This window comes from Rhinopithecus roxellana, chromosome 3 (assembly GCF_007565055.1).
Source record: "Rhinopithecus roxellana isolate Shanxi Qingling chromosome 3, ASM756505v1, whole genome shotgun sequence".
Classification (NCBI taxonomy): domain Eukaryota; kingdom Metazoa; phylum Chordata; class Mammalia; order Primates; family Cercopithecidae; genus Rhinopithecus; species Rhinopithecus roxellana.
The window spans coordinates 112,188,759-112,212,153 of NC_044551.1; the positions used below are offsets into that span (position 1 = coordinate 112,188,759).

Genomic DNA, 23,395 nt, shown 5'->3' on the forward strand with positions numbered 1-23,395 from the left:
CATTCATGAGGGAAGGAGCCCTTATGGACTAATCACCTCTTAACAATCCCACCTCCCTCTTACTATCATCACACTGGCAACATCTGAGATTTGGAGGGGGTGCTTTCAAATCATAGCACTACCCATGCTGTTGCAAGTCCCTCCCAGGAATTGGAACACTACCAGAAAATCTCCATGCCTTGAGAGACAAGCTACCTGCAAACACATCCCCAGATGGTGTACATCTGCCTCATCTGCCAGGAGGCATACCTGTGCCCTGTTTCTGTTGAGAAATTAAGAAGCCACAGTTTGGAACCCCTTGTTGGACTGTAATTAAACTTCCTCCACATGAAGGAACACACCTAACTACAAACCCTGAGTTCTCCCAATTCGTCCCACCCTATTACATGTATTTGGTCATATTCAGTTGTGTCATTACTCTCCAGGGTGTTATGGCTAAGACAAAAAAAAAAGTGTGCATCTCTGGAGAAGGGCTTTAATCATCCCTGAAACTAGTTGAGGTGGACAAATTCTAAGATGGCCTCAATTATCCCTACCTCCTGCTTTCATGCCCTTGTACAATCCCCTCCCCTGGAGTGTTGGCAGGACCTGTAACTTGCTTCTAACAAACAGCATAAGGCAAAGTTGTTAAGAAGTTACTTCCTTGAGTATGTTACACAAGATGGTAGCTTCTACCCTGCTACCAGACCTTAGTGACTGATTCCCTCCATTGCTGGATTTGGTGAAGAAAGCTGCCCTACAGAGAAAGCTACATGGCAAATTACTCAAAGCAGCCTTCAGACAGTTGCCAGAAAGTAGCTGAGGCCCTCTGTCCAACAACCCCTGAGAACCTGAATCCTGCTAACAACTACAAGCTTGGAAACAGATCCTTCCCCATTCAAGCATCTGGTGAGACTCCAAGCTTGAGTGACACCTTGAGACTTCTGAGAGACCCTAAGCTCATCTCCACCAAGATTAGCTTGGCACAGCACAAAACTGGTGAGAACGTAGAGCAACTGCAACTCTCATAAACTGCTACTGGAATGTAAAATAAATAAACCACTCTGGAAAAGTCTTTGGCAAATTTTTCTAACTTCAAATGTACATCTATCTTATGACCCAATAGTTCCACTTCTATTTACCCAAGAGAAAGTAATAGGTATGTACACAAAATGGCTTTTATATCATTGCTTATTGCAGCTTTAACCACAAAAGCCCCAAACTGAAAACAATCCAACTGTCGATTGATAGCAGAATTGATAAACAAATGTTGTCCTATTCACTCAAAGGCATATTACTCAACAATAAGAAGAGAAGAGACTACTGATACATGCAACAGAATGTATAAATCTCAGAGACATTATGTTGAGACAAAGGAGTCAGAATCCCCCTCCCAATAAATACAGATGTATGATTCCTTTTTTGTTAAAGTTCAGGAAAAGGGAAAACTAATCTAATCTGTGAAAGAAGTCAAACGTGTGTTAGAGATTTACTGGAACAGGACATGAGGGAAGTTCTTAGCAATGAAAAATATTCTAAGTCTTTATAGTGTTGTTGAATATGTGGGCAAAACTTACCAAATTATATAAACTTAAGATCTGTAAAATTCACTACGCATAAATTGTGCCTCAATTAAAAAAAGACTAGAGACACTGTGAACAATTTTATAAATATAAATTCAACTCTTTAGATAAAATTAACAATGTCTTCCATTTGATGATGAGGAAACAGATTTTCAACAAACTAGGAATAATCTAATAAAGTGAAGATAAAGAACTTTTAAGCTTACAGTAAATATTTTATAGTGAAATGTAGAAACCCTTCCCTTCGAGCTTTTTTCTTGTTCTTGCACATGAAACAAGAAGATCTACTAAACCAGTTCTATGCCGCACTGTCCTGGAGAGGCCATCCGAAAAGAAAGATAGAAAATAGAGACATAGAGCCACCGTTGTTTTTAGATAACACAAAATACAAATCACTCTTTAGCAAGGACATTAGATATCCTAGCTACCAAAGGTAAAAAACAAAGCTTCAAAACAATACCATTTCTAATAGATTTGATGAAGCACCTTTAGTAGATACAATGAAAGTAATGCAACCAAGAACACAGCAAAACATCACCAAGAGAATTAAAGATATAAACAAGCGAAGGTTTATATTATGGTATATTTGAGAATTGGAAAACTCAATGTTGTAAAGTTGTCAACTGACTCCAAATTTATAGATAGATAGATAGATAGATAGATAGATAGATAGATAGATAGATAGACAGATAAAATTGATGCAATTCCAATAAAAATTCCAGCTGTTTTATTTATGGTGGAAATTGATGGGCTCACTGTAAAATACAAATGATGGCTGAGTGATGTGGTGCATGCCTATAATGCCAACACGTTGGGAGGCCCAGATGGGAAGATCACTTCAGCCCAGGATTTCAAGAACAGCCTGGCAACACAGACCTTTGTCTCTACAAAAAACTTAAAAATTAAAAAACAAAACAAAACAATTAGCCAGGAGTGGTGGTGCATGCCTGCAGTCCCAGCTATTCAGGAGGCTGAGGTGGGAGGATCACTTGAGCCTAGGAGGTTGAGGCTGCAGTGAGCCATGATTGTGCCACTGCACTCCAGCCTGGGCAATGGAGTGAGACCCCATCTCAAAAAGAATGCAAGTTATAACACAAAGAGTGGACACGAGGAAATACAATCTTAAGGGAGAACAAACTTGGAGGAGTTACACTATCAGATACCAAGCCTATTGCAAAAATATAGTAAAAATAAACACTATGGTACTGGCACAAAAATAGACAAATAGACTGCTGGAACAAAATAGAGAATTCTAAAGTAGCCTCAAACATGTGAGATTACCTACTTTATAACAAAGATGCTACTACAGTGCAGTGAGAAGTAATAGTTTTCTCAATGAATGATGGTGATTAATTGGATAATCATATGGAAGGAAAAATTTTTTAAAAACCTTGACCCTTAGACTTCATGCATAAAAAATAAGTTCCAGATGGATTGACTTAATGTGACTTAAAGACTTAAATGTGAAAGGTAAAATTATAAAGCTTGTAAAATGTTAAATAGGAGAATATCTTCATGACCTTGTAACTGCTGAAGATTTCTTAAACAAGACAGAAATAGCATCAAGCATAAACAAAAAGGTTGATAACTTGGACCTCATTAAAAAGTAAAATTTCTGTTCATAAAAAGTTATTAAGACAGTAAGAAGTCAAACCACTGAGTAGCAGAGGTTTTCAATACATATAGGTGATAGAAGACTCCCAGAATATATGAAGTTATTATGCAAATCAGTAATAAAAAGCAGACAACCTAATTTTTAAATGAGTAAAAGTATGCAGCAGGAATTTCACACACACACACAAAAACACATCCAAATGACCAAAACAAAAAACAAAAAAACCCAACTGGAAAGATTCTCAAGATCCTCAGTGCCATTAGTCACCAGGAATATCCAAATTAGAGCAACAACAAAACATGGTATCCATCTACCAAAATAACTTTTAAAAAACAAACAAGAATAACAATAACAAGTATTAGTGAGAATGCGGAGCAACTATAACTCTTATATACTATTGTGATTTTAAAATAATACAACCACTTTGCAACTAATATAACCACTTTGGAAAACCCTTGGCAATATATACTAGATCTATATATGCAGAAATCCTATAAGCAAGCAATACCACTCCTAGATACATACACCTTAGCAATGAATGTAAATGTACAACAAAAATTATACAACAGTGTTTATAACAGCCCAAACATTCACAAACTATAGAATGAGTAAAGTGCAAAATTCAAATAGTAGAATTTGGCAAGAGAAGTTAAAAAAAAAATAGCTGAAAAAGATTAACAAGTAGACTCTTAATGGTAGAAACCAGATTTGGGGTACATAAATGCTCACTTCAAAATGCTTTCAATTTACCAAAATATTTAAAATTTTTCATTAGTAAAATGTCGGGACAAAAGATTACAACTAATAATATACTTGTTACTACTAATATATGATCAATTCTAAAGAAAAACATAAAGTGAATAACTACACTATGACTACAACAAATTAGAAAACTGTGATAAATGATCTTTTTATAGAAATAATGTGAAATATCTCAGAATAACTATAACAAGAAATGATAATATTGATGAAAATTACAAATTCTGCTTTTAACCAACCCAGACAAATAAACTAAGTCTATATTATTGCCAAACAAAAATGGCTGAAGACTGAGGACTTACCACAGTCCAGCATTAGATATTCATGAACTTTCCTCAGGACTAACTTTAATTCCTGAAAATTTCATGAACCTAATAAAAGAAGAAAGCAAATACGATAATCCATTAGCAACAAATTACCCTGGTATTTTGGCATCAAATAATGTGAAATATATTTGATTTTTCAAAATAAAATTATAAGATAATTTGATTATATGAATGCAGTATTGCATACACATTGTTATAAATGGAAGCAAACCACATCTTAATGTTTTTAGGACTCCTTAAGATCAACTCATGTCAATTTATCATTTTATCAATTCAATTTTGTTTGACTTACAGATGACTAGTATTGACTGCTAACAGGAAGAATACCAGAAGCAAATGAGACTTGCAAACAGGATGCTATCAAAGAAGCTGTTATGCTTTTGCTCTTGGCCTTTTAAAAATATTTTTTCATTTAACTTCGGAATATGAAGATACCCTCAAATCAGGATCAAACATCTTCCTGAAATCACTGTTTATGGTTCAGTTATTTACATTGATGGGGATCTCAACAACCAAAACACCTCTGAAGACGATCTCTGTGCAAGGCAACAAATAGACTCTGTGGGGTGTGCAAAGATGAGCAGGAATAGTTGCTGCCATCTGAGAACTGCCAAGCTCCAGTCTAAGGTAAGGATTTATCAGAGAATACACTGTAATAGAGTTTTTGACAGAACATTTCCTGGGGTATATAATTGTACTTGTGATGAATGAATCTGTTGTAATTTAACACGTTCATTAATGAATCAGAAGAGAAGACAGAATAGGTGACACTGGGAAAGTCACTTAACCTCTTGTGGCATCCAGCTTTTCACAGTGCCTCTTTGCTCCTGCAACACAACTATTTCTACTCCCTGAGCACAATCCTCTCTCTTTATCTTGAAGAGCTTGCAGTGAACCCTGCCTAAATATTCTTCCTCCATCTCTCTTCCCCTCCTTTTCTCCCGCCAGCCTGTGTTTTTCATTCAGACCTCAGCAGAGATATAAAACTTATTTTCTCAGGAAATGTGCCTCCATCTCCCCATTCTGAGGGAGGCGGCCCTCTCATGCACTCCCACGGCATCCAGTCATGTTGCTTTTATCATTCTTGTATATATGCTGATTTGCATGTATTTTTTCTTTTCTATAATGAGAAGTTTCCATAGGTCTGGAACTTGTCTTGTTCACTAGCTTATATCCAGGAACCAGGGTATTGCAAACAAACTTGCTGAACTTGGTGCTTTGAAAAGCATATATGGGACCCTTCTAAAATCAACACCCTAACATCATCAAAAGAACTAGAGAAGCAAAAACAAACTCAAAGCTAGCAGAAGACAAGAAATAACTAAGATCAGAGCAGAACTGAGAGATAGAGACACAAAAAAACCTTAAAAAAAATCAATGAATCCAGAAGTTGGTTTTTTGAAAAGATTAACAAAATAGATAGACCACCAGCCAGACTAATAAAGAAGAAAAGAGAGAAGAAGCAAACAGATACAATAAAAAATGATAAAGGGGATATCACCACTGATACCAAAGAAATACAAACTACCATCAGAGAATACTATAAACACCTCTAAGAAAATAAACCAGAAAATCTAGAAGAAATAGATAAGTTCCTGGACACATAAACCCTCCCAAAACTAAACCAGGAAGAAGTCAAATCCCTGAATAGACCAATAACAAGTTCTGAAATTGAGGCAGTAGTTAATAGCCTACCAACCAAAAAAAGCATAGGACCAAATGGATTCACAGCCAAATTCTCCCAGAGGTAAAAAGAGAAGCTGGTACCAAGCTTCTAAAACTATTCCAAGCAATAGAATAAAGAGGGACTCCTCCCTAACTCTTTTTATGAGGCCAGCGTCATTGTGACACCAAAACCTGGCAAACACACGACAAAAAAAAGAAAATTTCAGGCCAATATCCCTGATGAACATAGATGTGAAAATTCTCAATAAAATATTGGCAAACCGAATCCAGCAGCACATTAAAAAGTTCTTCCACCAGGATCAAGTCAGCTTCATCCCTAGGATGCAAGGCTGATTCAATATATACAAATCAATAAACGTAATCCATCACATGAACAGAACCAATGACAAACACCACACGATTATCTCAATACACGCAGAAAAGATCTTCAATAAAATTCAACACCCCTTCATGCTAAAAACACTCAATAAAGTAGGTATTGATAAAATGTATCTCAAAAGAATAAGAACTATTTATGACAAACCCACAGCCAATATCATACTGAATGAGCAAAACCTGGAAGCATTCCCTTTGAAAACTAGCACAAGACAGCACCACTCCTACTCAACATAGTATTGGAAGTTCTGGCCAGGGTAATCAGGCAAGAGAAAGAAATAAAGGGTATTCAATCATGAAGAAAAGTCAAATTTCTCTGTTTGCAGATGACATGATTGTATATTTAGAAAACCCCATCATCTCAGCCCAAAAATTCCTTAAGCCAATAAGCAACTTCAGCAAAGTCTCAGGATACAAAATCAACGTGTAAAAATCACAAGCGTTCCTATACACCAATAACAGAGAACCAAATCATGAGTGAACTCCCATTCACAATTGCTACAAAGAAAGTGAAATACCTAGAAATACAATTAACAAAGGAATGTGAAGGACCTCTTCAAGTAGAACCACAAACCACTGCTCAAGGAAATAAGAGAGGACACAAACAAATGGAAGAACATTCCATGCTCATGGATAGAAAGAATCAATATCGTGAAAATGGCCACACTGCACAAAGTAATTTATAGATTCAATGCTATTCCAATCAAGCTACCATTGACTTTCTTCACTGAATTAGAAAAAAACTACTTTAAAGTTCATATGAAACCAACAAAGAGCCCATACAGCCAAGACAATCCTAAGCAAAAAGAACAAAGCTGGAGGCATCACACGACCTGACTTCAAACTACACTACAAGTCTACAGTAACCAAAGCATCTTGATACTGGTACCATACAGATATATAGACCAATGGAACAGAACAGAGGCCTTGAAAATAACAACACACATCTACAACCATCTGATCTTTGACAAACTTGACAAAAACAAGCAATGGGGAAAGGATTCCCCTATTTAATAAGTGGGTGTTGGGAAAACTAGATGGCCATATGCAGAAAACTGAAACTGAACCCCTTCCTTACACCTTATACAAAAATTAACTCAAGGTGGATTTAAAGATTTAAACATAATACCTAACACCATAAAAACCCTAGAAGAAAACCTAGGCAATACCATTCAGGACATAGGCATGGGCAAAGACTTCATGACTGAAACACCAAAAGCAATGGCAACAAAAGCCAAAATTGACAAATGGGATCTAATTAAACTGAAGAGTTTCTGCACAGCAAAAAAATAAAAACTATCATCAGAGTAAACAGGCAGCCTACAGAATGGGAGAAAATTTTTGCAATCTATCCATCTGACAAAAGGCTAATATCCAGAATCTACAAAGAACTTCAAAAAATTTACAAGAAAAAAAAAAAAACCATCAAAAGGTGAATGAAGGATATGAACAGACACTTTTCAAAAGAAGACATTTATGTGGCCAACACATGTGAGAAAAAGCTCATCATTACTGTTCATTAGAGAAATGCAAATCAAAATCACAATGAGATATCAACTCATGCCTGTTAGAATGGCAATCATTAAAAAGTCAGGAAACAACAGATGCCGGAGAGGATGTGGCGAAATAGGAACGCTTTTACACTGTTGGTGGGAGTGTAAATTAGTTCAACCATTGTGGAAGACAGTGTGGCGATTCCTCAAGGTCCAGAACTCAAAATAGCATTTGACCCAGCAATCCCATTGCTGGGTAATGCACGAAGGATTATAAATCATTCTACTATGAAGACACATGCACACGTATGTTTACTGGAGCACTACTCACAATAGCGAAGATTTGGAACCAACCCAAATGCCCATCAATGACAGACTGATTAAAGAAAATGCGGCACATACACACCACGAAATACTATGCAGCCATAAAAAGGATGAGTTCCTGTTTTTTGCAAGGACATGGATGAAGCTGGAAACCATCATTCTCAGCAAACGAACACAGGAACGGAAAACCAAACACCACATGTTCTCACTCATAGGTGGGAGTTGAACAATGAGAACATTTGGGCACAAAGGGCTGAACATCACACACTGGGACCTGTCGGGGGGTGGGGGTTAAAGGGAGGGACAGCATTAGGAGAAATACCTAATGTAGATGACAGGTTGATGGGCGCAGCACACCACCACGGCACATGTATACCTATGTAGCAAACCTGCACGTTCTGCACATGTGTCCCAGAACTTAAGTATAATAATAAAAAAAAAAAAAAAAAAAAAGAAAGAAAAAAGAAAAAAGGAAGAAAATCATAGAGGCTGCCACTGGCATAAACCTCTATGTAAATGGCGCCACCTAGAGACGTGTCTTATACAAACTGCACCAGGACCACTATAATCCTGTGCAGGACAGCACCTAAAATTTTACTAAAGTTTGAATCATATTTATGGGATGGATGACCATTGCACCAAATATTCACTAAAATTCTATGACTACTCACAAAGATTTAAAAATGGACCACAGCTGGGTATAAACAAAAACTACCAAGCAAATTACCTCCAAAATATTTAAACATGTACCAAATAATACTCAGTTTAGAATTTATGGACAGAGCTTTAATATCCAACTGTCAGAAATACAAGCTTTAATAATAGTGAAAAATATAGTTATTAAAACACTTAATGTAAGTATATCCATAGGTCTGTATATACAATAGGGATATTATATATTTTGAAAAGAGATCTACAATATTGATATATTATTAATATAGCATAAAATGTAACTGTGGACTTATATTCTTCTTTTTTTTTTTTTTTTTTTTTTTTTTTTTTTTTTTTTGAGACGGAGTCTCGCTCTGTCGCCCAGGCTGGAGTGCAGTGGCGCGATCTCGGCTCACTGCAAGCTCCGCCTCCCGGGTTCCTGCCATTCTCCCGCCTCAGCCTCCGAGTAGCTGGGACTACAGGCGCCCGCCACCGCGCCCGGCTAGTTTTTTGTATTTTTAGTAGAGACGGGGTTTCACCGTGTTAGCCAGGAGGGTCTCGATCTCCTGACCTCGTGATCCGCCCGCCTCGGCCTCCCAAAGTGCTGGGATTACAGGCTTGAGCCAACTAAATGTTTTATAATCCACTCTTTCACTATTCTTTCCCTGTTCAAACGTGCCAGTGTTGACTAAAATGGACATCTCCATATCAGGTTTTGAACACTTTATTTTCTGGCATAGTAAAATAGTTTAGGTTTACCTTATACTTCTCCTCCTCTGACCCAGAATCCATAATTTCTGCAAGGAGCCTTAGTTCCTTTCATTTAGAAACCAAAGTCTGGGCTCCAGGGATCTCGCTGTCACTGGGGACTCATTGCCTCTTGGCCCACATACACACATACACACTCATAAACACACACATACACACATACCAACATGGATACATATATTCATACTGATACACCCAAGAAGAGGATACCTCCTCTCTTCTTTTCATTCATATTTTATTTCTGCCTTCTCTGCAGTGAGAACACCAGTTTCCATGAACAAATATTTACTTCTTTGATTAAACCTATAATATTCAAAATCTAGCAATACTATACCCATACCACTTCCAACAAGAAACTTAACAAATTAATATTTCTTTGGGATTCATTTTACTTTTAAAATATATTCCACTAAGTGAATAAAGCTAGAGCACCATGTATAAAACCTACCTGGACTACTATTTTTTTCTTCTTTGTAGTTATTTTATAAATTTGTGGTATATTTTGGGTCATTTAATGTTGGGGGTTTTCCCTCACCCTTTTAAATTTATTTCTCGTATTGCAATACATAAAACATTAACATGGCTCAAAAGTAAAATCTACATTAAAATTACACTCAGAGAGGTCTCATTCCTTTCTACTGTTATCATCTACTGCTTGTAATTAATTTTACTCATTTCTGATCTACAAGATTGAGATGCATAGAGATTTTTAAATTCGGAATAAGGTATTATAACATGATAGATTGTAATTTGTGAACTAATACATAGAGCATCTCATATCCTATGGAGTTCATAGAAAAGTACAAAAGACTTACTTGAATAATGTATTTAATATTTTATAAATAAAAACTTTTCTTTGTATATGTTATTTAAAGGAAACTTTTTTGCATGAGGACCTCTCTAATGTCAAAAATATAAAAAAATTCAAAAATAATATCTATGGTCATTCTATAGACAGTCTTTTTGGCTAAAACTCTTTGAAAAATAGGGCTACTGTATCTAAAGAAAAGCAATCTGGTCCAAAAAAATGTTTTCCCAGAACAAAATCATAAATAGCACAATTGCCAATGAACTCTAAATATGAAGTCAAAAGACTCTAAGTCAGGTACGATGGTATGTGCCTGTAGTCCCAGTTACTTGGGAGGCTGAGGTGTGAGGATCCCTTGAGCTCAAGAGTTTCAGGCTATAGTGTGCTATGACTGCGCCTGTGAATAAGCAATGCATTCCAGCCTGGGCAACAGAGTGAGATCCTGTCTCTTAAACAAAAGTAAAAAAAGACTCTAATAATAGTCTTAACTTTTCCTCAATGTAGTTGTTGGGACTTGGTCAAGCAATTTTTCTCCTCCAAGTTTTTGTTTTCTTACCTGCAAAATGAAAAAGGAGGTGGAAAGAGAAAGTGGGAGTATCCCTTTTCAGTGCTAGCAATTTATGATTTTTACAATGTTGTAATCTGTATTATATATATAAATCATGCTGAGAAACCTCGGCCTACATATTTATGTATGTGACTGGCCACAAGTTGAACTGATCTTAATACCAGAGGAAGAACCTCGTTGCCTATGTGGTATGGTTCCAGTAGTTCAGGGTATGTTTTTTGTCAAAAGAAAAGACTTATCACATCAAATCTGATAAATTATTTATTTTCAGAATAAAGTCAATCCTTTGGAGAAAAGACTAATATGTGGTAAAAATTGCTTCAAGTCACTTATATTTTAATATAAATAAATGTTTCATGTTATACAATTTTATAGCTGGGAGGGATATTTGTGAACCAAGCCTTCTCTCAAGGACATGGAGTACTTGGTTCCCGGTCTGACAGTGAGTATAATGTCAGATTCTAGACTGGAGTAAAAGCCCTAAATTCACCCTTGTGGAAACTACGCATGTAACCAAATGTCACTTGTACCCCCATAAATTCATACAAATAAAAGAGAGGAAGAAAAGATTGGAGCCAAATCTCTGTGCCACAGGTTTCATGTTAATTCTATGACATCACAGAACCTTTCTTTTTCTTTGGGTAATCCTCCATAAAAGAGAAGGGTGGTAGACCAGTGGTCCCCAACCTTTTTGGCACCAGGGACCAGTTTCATGGAAGGCAGTTTTTTCATAGAGGTGGCTGGGGGCATAGTGCAGTGGGGAGTGGGGATGCTTTCAGGATGAATCTGTTACACCTCAGATCATCAGACATTAGATGGAGCTTGCAACCCAGATCCCTCACATGCACAGTTCACAATAGGGTTCATGCTCCTGTGAGAATCTAATACCATCACTGATCTGACAGGAGGCAGAACTTGGGCAGTAATGCTCACTTGCCTGCCACTTACTTCTTGCTGTGCAGCCTAGCTCCTCACAGGCACAGACTGGTACCGGTCTGTAGCCCAGCACTGGGGACCCCTGTGGCAGACCAAACAATGGTCCCTAAAGATTCCAAGTCCTAATTCTCAGAAGCTGTGAATGTTCCCTTACATGGTAAAAGGGACTTTGCAGATGTGATTAAGTGAGGAACCTTGAGATGGGGAGATTATCCAGGTAGGTCAAATGAAATCACAAGGGTCCTTAAAAGAGGGATGTAGGAAAGTCAGACAGAGAAGAAGGTCATGTAATGATAGAAGTGGAAAGAAAGAAAGATGATGAGCTGAGGAAGGAACACAGCCTCTAAAAACTAGAAAAGAGAAGGAAACAGATTATCCCCTAGAGCCTCCAGAAGTAAACCAGCCTTAGCGACACCTTGATTTTGGCCATGCAAAATTCATTTCAGACTTCTGACTTCCAGAACTATAGGAAAGTAAACATGTTGTTTTAAACTACTATTTTTGTGGTAATTTGTCACAGCAGCAAAAGGAAACAAAAGAGATTGAAGGAAGCTTAGGACTCTGGAGACAAATTAGCAGAATATTAACAGGAAGTACCAGGCAGGAGGTGGACAAGGTGCTTAACAATGGCGGCTCACCTGATAAATCTAGATGGAGCTAGCGGCCACTCTCAGAGCTTAAGATGGAATAGAAGTTCTAATCAAAGAGTCTGTGCTCTAATACTTTAAGTGGATGGGGAACTTTATATGCTTTGTTTGCCCTCTGAAGAAAATAAGAGCAAAAGAAAACAAGAGACATTCATGTTTAATTGTCTGCTACCTTCAGTAATGGCAGGACTGGGCTGGAAGTGGCGCGAGAGAGCATTTTAATATTTTGACACTTGGCCAGGTGAACAAGCTATAGTGAACGAAACCTACTACTGTCTTCAGGCTACTTCAGACCCACCATAATCCATGAGGTCGTAATGAATGCTAAACATACACTCACGACACTAGTGACCATCAGCTACAGGACACAGAGGCACTTTTCCAGCAGTGCTAATGGATTTGCACAGATATTACAACACTCACTAACTATCCTTTTCAATGCTGGAACTAACTTGCAGGTCAGAGGGTTTGTAATCCGAAGAGAATGAAATTGACTGGACCCTGTGGGAAATACCTCCCCAACCATGGTTACTTTCCATCATGTGAAAACTAAGACTGGACCTATAATAAATTTGTAATGTCACCTACAAGAAAAAGAACTTTCATAAAAAGCATATCTCCAGAACAATGTCTATCAAATCTAACCATTCAAGTAGGTCTACCATTTGGGTTTAATACTTTCAGGATACATTTATGGAAAGAGGTGTAATTGCCTAGAGCACAGAGTTGAATAGATCTGGATTCAAATCTCTGCTCCTTTACTTACTAGTTAGGTAACCCTGGGCCAGTTACCTGGTGTCTCTGAGTCTCAGGGTCTCATCTATGTAAGAGAGGTAACAGCAGAACTTGCTCCATTGGAGTAATGGAAAGATTAAGTGGGATATGGTATGTTTAGTTACAGCAGCTATTATTCTGGCCATCCCCTAAAGGATTAAAGATGAATACTCTGTCTCCTTGAGTCGTCTTTCCTATGTTTGCATGGTTGTCAATTAGGTTGGTGGATCACCAGGGTTTCTGTGGCAGAGTCTCCAGGACTTTCCAGTGAGAAATGAAACTTGTGGGGAAGAGAAGGTCTGCAGGGAGGAGAAGGTCTGCAGGAAAGAGTAGAACACAGGAGGAGTACCATGAGGGAGAGAGGGGACCTTCCTGGGGCTACAGTGAGATTTCCCACATCTGTGGGAGGTGAATAAGAACTTTAAGTCCAGGCCTGGATTCTGCACCATAGCCCCTGACAGAGATAAGAGAGGAGAATGATACCCACATGGAATGACTCTGTGATGTATGGGCCATGATTATATAGCTTGGTTTCAAGTCTCTTCACTAGATAGTGCAAGTCCTTACTTCAATTGTATTATGTAATAGAACTTACAATTTGAGATTGTGTTACCAAATAAGCCAGAGATCCAGTGTACCATGGTCAAAGCTAGTGTATAGTTCTAACTATCTTTAACCTCCAAACCATGGCCTCCATGTAGGAATAGATTGCTGTATTGATATTATGTGTTAAGCAGTTTAAATGCATGATCTCATTGAAACGTTAAAATACTCCTTGGGAAAAGGTACTCATGCTGGGTAGTGGTTGAGATTCATAGCCAATATCACAGAACCTAGACAACTAGAGAATCACAGCTTAAATACAAATCTGTTTGACTGCTGCTGAGCCTGGCTCTCTGACATTAAGTTACACGTCTCCTGGACAGTGATCTCAACCTGTGGACTCAGTTCCCAGGGGACTTCAAGGTATGGCAAAGGATCTATAAATCCATAGGTGCATTTTCTATAGGCCAGATATATGATGTAGCCTGTTTTTAAATATATGTACTCTTGATATGCTTGAAAAAAGACAGACTGGCATATATAAATGTAAATTTAAATATCCTGGACCATTCTCAGCAGGTACATACATGGAGTTCAATTTGGAAGTCAGAATAATTATTAGGGGACACAAGGAGATTTGTCTACAGGCAAGTAGACTATAGCAGGGAGAGGAGTCCCATCCTAGGAAAGACAAGCTAAAAGGAGTTAGGTAGGCCAAGCCCTAGCGGAAGTCTTCTGTACTAAGCAGAGAAACAAGGTAGAAAATGTAGATAAGAAATTAAGGCCAAGTGAACAGTGCTTAAAAGCATGCTCCCTGGAATAATCAGAACTGAATCTTGGTTCTGCCATTTGCTCTGTGACTCCAGGCAATCTTGTTAAATGGAACCGTTTATGATAGAATTTGTAATTCCACTGTGATGCCAAATCTTCCTCAGGATCCAGTGAGATGAAGTTATAATCTGCCTTTGTTTTAAGTCCAAGTTACCTTCTTCCCCTGAGGCTCAGAGGGATGTTTGAGCATTAAATGAGATAATACGAATTAAACATTTAGCACAAAGCCTGGCAAATCTTCCTCTAAGTCTTGTTGGGAAGTTTAAAAGAGATAAGGCACAGTGCCAGAAACCTCACAAGTGCTCAGCAAAATGATAGTTATTATTATTAAGCAGGTATTTATTTAGACAAATTCTGCTTCCTCTCTCTCCCTGAAATCCAGTGATGTTTTGTGTCCAGGACCACCTAGAAACAACAGATGTAAATGAAAGATATATATACGTGGTTAGAGAAAAGAAACTGCCTCATATTCTTCACTCTCTACTCTAGAAGACAGGGCTGGAATGAGGCCTCATGCATAGTGCATAAAAAATAAGACAATATTTAAAGCAGCAGCAAAGAACAACAGCCATAAGAAAAACCAGTTGATAAGAGAAAAATATCATTTAAAAATATATAATAGAAAACTAATATTATAAAAAAGCAGGATGGAATTATAAGAAAGCATTGAGTACTTCATTGTATGGTCATCAAAAAATGATCAACAATGATGCCCCTAAGTTTCTAAGCAAACAGATGACATTAGGAGAGTTCTGATTCAGAGAGCAAAGCAGAGAAGTATGCAATAGATCTTAGAAGGATTTCTATCTTACAATCATCAAAAATAGGTTTTTATAAACAGGTTTTGGTACTTAAAGTGTTTCTTCAGAATTCACTTATGGAGCAGCTGTCTCCAGCAAAGCTGAATTCAGGAGGTGTTACTGTATTCAACCTTTGAAAAATCACTTTACTTGTTCCTTTTCTTTTCTTATTGTTCACAAAGCATGGCAGTAGATTTTCCCCTAAATCCTAAGCCCAATTCTCTGTCATTTGGTCTTCCAGGATGGCAGGACACTGTCTAGGGACATGTAGGCTAGCCAACACATGTTTAAACAAAGAAGAAGAATCCTTTCTTCTACCCTGACTAGACAACTACCGAGTCTTTTGAAAGATCCTGCAATGGTATAAGCCGAGATGCTCAGCTTGGATCCTTCTCGATAATTTTCAGATTTAAAATGCTCAGGTCTGGTGGGGTAAGTGTGGTTCTACAGATAATCTATTCTGTGCTGAAGACCTGGAAATAAAACAGAATCTGGCCTTAAGGGAACAGGGCAGGTAAAGAGTGTCACCAAACAGCTACACAGACATCCATCTGCTAGGGTGCAAGCAGGAAAGTTACACAGTCAGATCAGCAAACGTTCTTTGTAAACAAAAACAAGGTCACCCATAAATAAGATAAAATAAAAAAAGCAAAGAAAAAATAACCCAAACAAATATATTTATTCTTAAGTAGCATGTTACTCGGCAGGTGGAATGGTTAGCTGAAATGAGAACAGGTTTTAGGGGCGGAGCAAGATGGCCGAATAGGAACAGCTCCAGTCTCCAACTCCCAGTGCGAGCGACACAGAAGACCGGTGATTTCTGCATTTTCAACTGAGGTACTGGGGTCATCTCACTGGGGAGTGCCGGACAATCGGTGCTGGTCAGCTGCTGCAACCCAACCAGCGAGAGCTGAAGCAGGGCGAGGCATCGCCTCACCTGAGAAGCGCAAGGGGGAAGGGAATCCCTTTTCCTAGCCAGGGGAACTGAGACACACAACACCTGGAAAATCGGGTAACTCCCACCCCAATACTGCGCTGTAAGCAAACAGGCACACCAGGAGAATATATCCCTCACCTGGCCGGGAGGGTCCCACACCCACGGAGCCTCCCTCATTGCTAACACAGCAGTCTGCGGCAATCTATCCGCAAGGCAGCAGCGAGGCTGGGGGAGGGGCGCCCGCCATTGCTGAGGCTTAAGTAGGTAAACAAAGCCGCTGGGAAGCTCGAACTGGGTGGAGCTCACAGCAGCTCAAGGAAACCTGCCTGTCTCTGTAGACTCCACCTCTGGGGACAGGGCACAACAGGGGAAGCATCAGAGGCCTGTGCAGACGAGAACGACTCTGTCTGACAGCTCTGAAGAGAGCAGTGGATCTCCCAACGCGGAGGTTGAGATCTGAGAACGGACAGACTGCCTGCTCAAGTGGGTCCCTGACCCCTGAGTAGCCTAACTGGGAGACATCACCCACTAGGGGCAGTCTGACACCCCACACCTCACACGGTGGAGTACACCCCTGAGAGGAAGCTTCCAAAGTAAGAATCAGACAGGTACACTCGCTGTTCAGCAATATTCTATCTTCTGCAACCTCTGCTGCTGATACCCAGGCAAACAGGGTCTGGAGTGGACCTCAAGCAATCTCCAACAGACCTACAGCTGAGTGTCCTGACTGTTAGAAGGAAAACTATCAAACAGGAAGGACACCTATACCAAAACCCCATCAGTACGTCACCATCATCAAAGACCAGAGACAGATAAAACCACAAAGATGGGGAAAAAGCAGGGCAGAAAAGCTGGAAATTCAAAAAATAAGAGCGCATCTCCCCCTGCAAAGGAGCACAGCCCATCACCAGCAACGGATCGAAGCTGGTCAGAGAATGACTTTGACGAGATGAGAGAAGAAGGCCTCAGTCCATCAAACTTCTCAGAGCTAAAGGAGGAATTACGTACCCAGCGCAAAGAAACTAAAAATCTTGAAAAAAGAGTGGAAGAATTGACAGCTAGACTAATTAATGCAGAGAAGGTCATAAACGAAACGACAGAGATGAAAACCATGACACGAGAAATATGTGACAAATGCACAAGCTTCAGTAACCAACTCAATCAACTGGAAGAAAGAGTATCAGCGATTGAGGATCAAATGAATGAAATGAAGCGAGAAGAGAAACCAAAAGAAAAAAGAAGAAAAAGAAATGAACAAAGCCTGCAAGAAGTATGGGATTATGTAAAAAGACCAAATCTACGTCTGATTGGGGTGCCTGAAAGTGAGGGGGAAAATGGAACCAAGTTGGAAAACACTCTTCAGGATATCATCCAGGAGAACTTCCCCAACCTAGTAGGGCAGGCCAACATTCAAATTCAGGAAATACAGAGGACGCCACAAAGATACTCCTCGAGAAGAGCAACTCCAAGACACATAATTGCCAGATTCACCAAAGTTGAAATGAAGGAAAAAATCTTAAGGGCAGCCAGAGAGAAAGGTCGGGTTACCCACAAAGGGAAGCCCATCAGACTAACAGCAGATCTCTCAGCAGAAACTCTACAAGCCAGAAGAGAGTGGGGGCCAATATTCAACGTTCTTAAAGAAAAGAATTTTCAACCCAGAATTTCATATCCAGCCAAACTAAGTTTCATAAGTGAAGGAGAAATAAAATCCTTTACAGATAAGCAAATGCTTAGAGATTTTGTCACTACCAGGCCCACCTTACAAGAGACCCTGAAGGAAGCCCTAAACAGGGAAAGGAACAACCGGTACCAGCCATTGCAAAAACATGCCAAAATGTAAAGACCATCGAGGCTAAGAAGAAACTGCATCAACTAACGAGTAAAATAACCAGTTAATATCATAATGGCAGGATCAAGTTCACACATAACAATATTAACCTTAAATGTAAATGGACTAAATGCTCCAATTAAAAGACACAGACTGGCAAATTGGATAAAGAGTCAAGACCCATCAGTCTGCTGTATTCAGGAGACCCATCTCACACGCAGAGACATACATAGGCTCAAAATAAAGGGATGGAGGAAGATCTACCAAGCAAATGGAGAACAAAAAAAAGCAGGGGTTGAAATCCTAGTCTCTGATAAAACAGGCTTTAAACCATCACAGATCAAAAGAGACAAAGAAGGCTATTACATAATGGTAAAGGGATCAATTCAACAAGAACAGCTAACTATCCTAAATATATATGCACCCAATACAGGAGCACCCAGATTCATAAAGCAAGTCCTTAGAGACTTACAAAGGGACTTAGACTCCCATACAATAATAATGGGAGACTTCAACACTCCACTGTCAACATTAGACAGATCAACAAGACAGAAAGTTAACAAGGATATCCAGGAATTGAACTCATCTCTGCACCAAGCAGACCTAATAGACATCTATAGAACTCTCCACCCCAAATCAACAGAATATACATTCTTCTCAGCACCACATCGCACTTATTCCAAAATTGACCACATAATTGGAAGTAAAGCACTCCTCAGCAAATGTACAAGAACAGAAATTATAACAAACTGTCTCTCAGACCACAGTGCAATCAAACTAGAACTCAGGACTAAGAAACTCAATCAAAACCGCTTAACTACATGGAAACTGAACAACCTGCTCCTGAATGACTACTGGGTACATAACGAAATGAAAGCAGAAATAAAGATGTTCTTTGAAACCAATGAGAACAAAGATACAACATACCAGAATCTCTGGGACACATTTAAAGCAGGGTGTAGAGGGAAATTTATAGCACTAAATGCCCACAAGAGAAAGCAGGAAAGATCTAAAATGGACACTCTAACATCACAATTAAAAGAACTAGAGAGGCAAGAGCAAACACATTCAAAAGCTAGCAGAAGGCAAGAAATAACTAAGATCAGAGCAGAACTGAAGGAGATAGAGACACAAAAAACCCTCCAAAAAATCAATGAATCCAGGAGTTGGTTTTTTGAAAAGATCAACAAAATTGACAGACCGCTAGCAAGACTAATAAAGAAGAAAAGAGAGAGGAATCAAATAGATGCGATAAAAAATGATAAAGGGGATATCACCACCGACCCCACAGAAATACAAACTACCATCAGAGAATACTATAAACACCTCTATGCAAATCAACTAGAAAATCTAGAAGAAATGGATAATTTCCTGGACACTTACACTCTTCCAAGACTAAACCAGGAAGAAGTTGAATCCCTGAATAGACCAATAGTAGGCTCTGAAATTGAGGCAACAATTAATAGCCTACCTACCAAAAAAAGTCCAGGACCAGATGGATTCACAGCTGAATTCTACCAGAGGTACAAGGAGGAGCTGGTACCATTCCTTCTGAAACTATTCCAATCAATTGAAAAAGAGGGAATCCTCCCTAATTCATTTTATGAGGCCAACATCATCCTGATACCAAAGCCTGGCAGAGACACAACAAAAAAAGAGAATTTTAGACCAATATCCCTGATGAACATCGATGCAAAAATTCTCAATAAAATACTGGCAAACCAGATTCAGCAGCACATCAAAAAGCTTATCCACCATGATCAAGTGGGCTTCATCCCTGGGATGCAAGGCTGGTTCAACATTTGCAAATCAATAAATGTAATCCAGCATATAAACAGAACCAAAGACAAGAACCACATGATTATCTCAATAGATGCAGAAAAGGCTTTTGACAAAATTCAACAGCCCTTCATGCTAAAAACGCTCAATAAATTCGGTATTGATGGAACGTACCTCAAAATAATAAGAGCTATTTATGACAAACCCACAGCTAATACCATACTGAATGGGCAAAAACTGGAAAAATTCCCTTTGAAAACTGGCACAAGACAGGGATGCCCTCTCTCACCACTCCTATTCAACATAGTGTTGGAAGTTCTGGCTAGGGTTATCAGGCAAGAGAAAGAAATCAAGGGTATTTGGTTAGGAAAAGAAGAAGTCAAATTGTCCCTGTTTGCAGATGACATGATTGTATATTTAGAAAACCCCATTGTCTCAGCCCAAAATCTCCTTAAGCTGATAAGCAACTTCAGCAAAGTCTCAGGATACAAAATTAATGTGCAAAAATCACAAGCATTCTTATACACCAGTAACAGACAAGCAGAGAGCCAAATCAGCAATGAACTTCCATTCACAATTGCTTCAAAGAGAATAAAATACCTAGGAATCCAACTTACAAGGGATGTCAAGGACCTCTTCAAGGAGAACTACAAACCACTGCTCAGTGAAATCAAAGAGGACACAAACAAATGGAAGAATATACCATGCTCATGGATAGGAAGAATCAATATCGTGAAAATGGCCATACTGCCCAAGGTTATTTATAGATTCAATGCCATCCCCATCAAGCTACCAATGACTTTCTTCACAGAATTGGAAAAAACTGCTTTAAAGTTCATATGGAACCAAAAAAGAGCCCGCATTGCCAAGACAATCCTAAGTCAAAAGGACAAAGCTGGAGGCGTCACGCTACCTGACTTCAAACTCTACTACAAGGCTACAGTAACCAAAACAGCATGGTACTGGTACCAAAACAGAGATATAGACCAATGGAACAGAACAGAGTCCTCAGAAATAATACCACACATCTACAGCCATCTGATCTTTGACAAACCTGAGAGAAACAAGAAATGGGGAAAGGATTCCCTATTTAATAAATGGTGCTGGGAAAATTGGCTAGCCATAAGTAGAAAGCTGAAACTGGATCCTTTCCTTACTCCTTATACGAAGATTAATTCAAGATCAATTAGAGACTTAAATGTTAGACCTAATACCATAAAAACCCTAGAAGAAAATCTAGGTAGTACCATTCAGGACATAGGCATGGGCAAGGACTTCATGTCTAAAACACCAAAAGCAACAGCAGCAAAAGCCAAAATGGACAAATGGGATCTAATTAAACTAAAGAGCTTCTGCACAGCAAAAGAAACTACCATCAGAGTGAACAGGCAACCTACAGAATGGGAGAAAATTTTTGCAACCTACTCATCTGACAAAGGGCTAATATCCAGAATCTACAAAGAACTCAAACAAATATACAAGAAAAAAACAAACAACCCCATCAAAAAGTGGGCAAAGGATATGAACACATTTCTCAAAAGAAGACATTCATACAGCCAACAGACACATGAAAAAATGCTCATCATCACTCGCCATCAGAGAAATGCAAATCAAAACCACAATGAGATACCATCTCACACCAGTTAGAATGGCAATCATTAAAAAGTCAGGAAACAACAGGTGTTGGAGAGGATGTGGAGAAATAGGAACACTTTTACACTGTTGGTGGGATTGTAAACTAGTTCAACCATTATGGAAAACAGTATGGCAATTCCTCAAGGATCTAGAACTAGATGTACCATATGACCCAGCAATCCCACTACTGGGTATATACCCAAAGGATTATAAATTATTCTACTACAAAGACACATGCACACGTATGTTTATTGCGGCACTATTCACAATAGCAAAGACTTGGAATCAACCCAAATGTCCATCTGTGACAGACTGGATTAAGAAAATGTGGCACATATACACCATGGAATACTATGCAGCCATAAAAAAGGATGAGTTTGCGTCCTTTGTAGGGACATGGATGCATCTGGAAACCATCATTCTTAGCAAACTATCACAAGAAGAGAAAACCAAACACCGCATGTTCTCACTCATAGGTGGGAACTGAACAATGAGGAAACTTGGACTCGGGAAGGGGAACATCACACATTGGGGCCTATCATGGGGAGGGGGGAGGGAGGAGGAATTGCATTGGGGAGTTATACATGATATAAATGATGACCTGATGGGTGCTGACGAGTTGATGGGTGCAGCACACCAACATGGCACAAGTATACATATGTAACAAACCTGCACGTTATGCACATGTACCCTAGAACTTAAAGTATAATAAAAAAAATAAAAAATAAAAAAATAAAAAATAAAAAATAAAAAGTAAAAGAGAACAGGTTTTAATCAAGTCTCCCACACTATATATACATAGATTGTTTCCTTAACCTTACAGGGCCTCAGTTTGTCACCTATAAACTGAGGTGAGAATATCTGTAATGGGGAAAATTCTTTAGGTTATACTATGGTTAGGCTTTATGTCCCCACCCAAATCTCATCTTGAATTACAATCCCAATAATCCCCATTTGTCAAGGGAGAGACCAGGTGGAGGTAATTGGATCATGGGGGTGGTTTTCCCCATGCTGTTTCTGTGATAGTAAGTGAGTTCTCACAAGATCCAATCTTTTTTATAAGAGTTTGATAGTTCCTCCTGCATTCAATCTCTTTCCTGTCACCTTATGAAGCAGGTGCCTTGCTTCCCCTTCACCTTCTGCCAGGATTGTAAGTTTCCTGAGGCCTCCCCTGCCATGCTGAACTGTGAGTTAATTAAACCTCTTTCTTTTATAAATTACCCAGTCTCGGGCAGTTCTTTATAGCAGTGTGGAAATGGAGTAACACAGTAAATTGGTACTGGGAGTGGGCACTGTCATAAAGATACCCAAAAATGTGAAAGCAACTTTGGAACTGGTAACAGGCAGAGGTCGGAACAGTTTGGAGGGCTCAGAAGAAGACAGGAAGATGTGGCAAAGTGTGGAGCTTCCTAGAGACTTGTTGAATGGTTTTGACCAAAATGCTGATAGTGAGATGGACAATGAAGTCCAGGCTGAGGTGGTCTCAGACGGAGGTGAGGAACTCATTGGGAACTGAAGCAAAGGTCACTCTTGCTATGCTTTAATAAAGAGACTGGCAGCATTTTGCCCCCGCCCTAGGGATCTGTGGAACTTTGAACTTGAGAGAGATGATCTGAAATTGGAATTTACGTTTAAAAGGAAAGGAGAGCATAAAAGTTTGGAAAATTTGCATCTTGACAATGTGACAGAAAAGAAAAACCCCATTTTCTAGGGAGAAATTCAAGCAGCTGCAGAAATTTGCATGAGT

At 38.9% G+C, this 23,395-nt stretch overlaps 1 protein-coding gene across 1 annotated transcript in view; it reads right to left on the minus strand.

Annotated features, from left to right (window-relative positions):
• KCNN2 (potassium calcium-activated channel subfamily N member 2) overlaps positions 1-23,395 on the minus strand; it is a 443,065-nt gene that overhangs the window by 385,014 nt on the left and 34,656 nt on the right. The window contains exon 3 of the mRNA XM_030928035.1: positions 4,239-4,307. The gene's annotated coding sequence lies outside the window, so the exon portion shown is untranslated. The remainder of the gene's footprint in view (positions 1-4,238; positions 4,308-23,395) is intronic.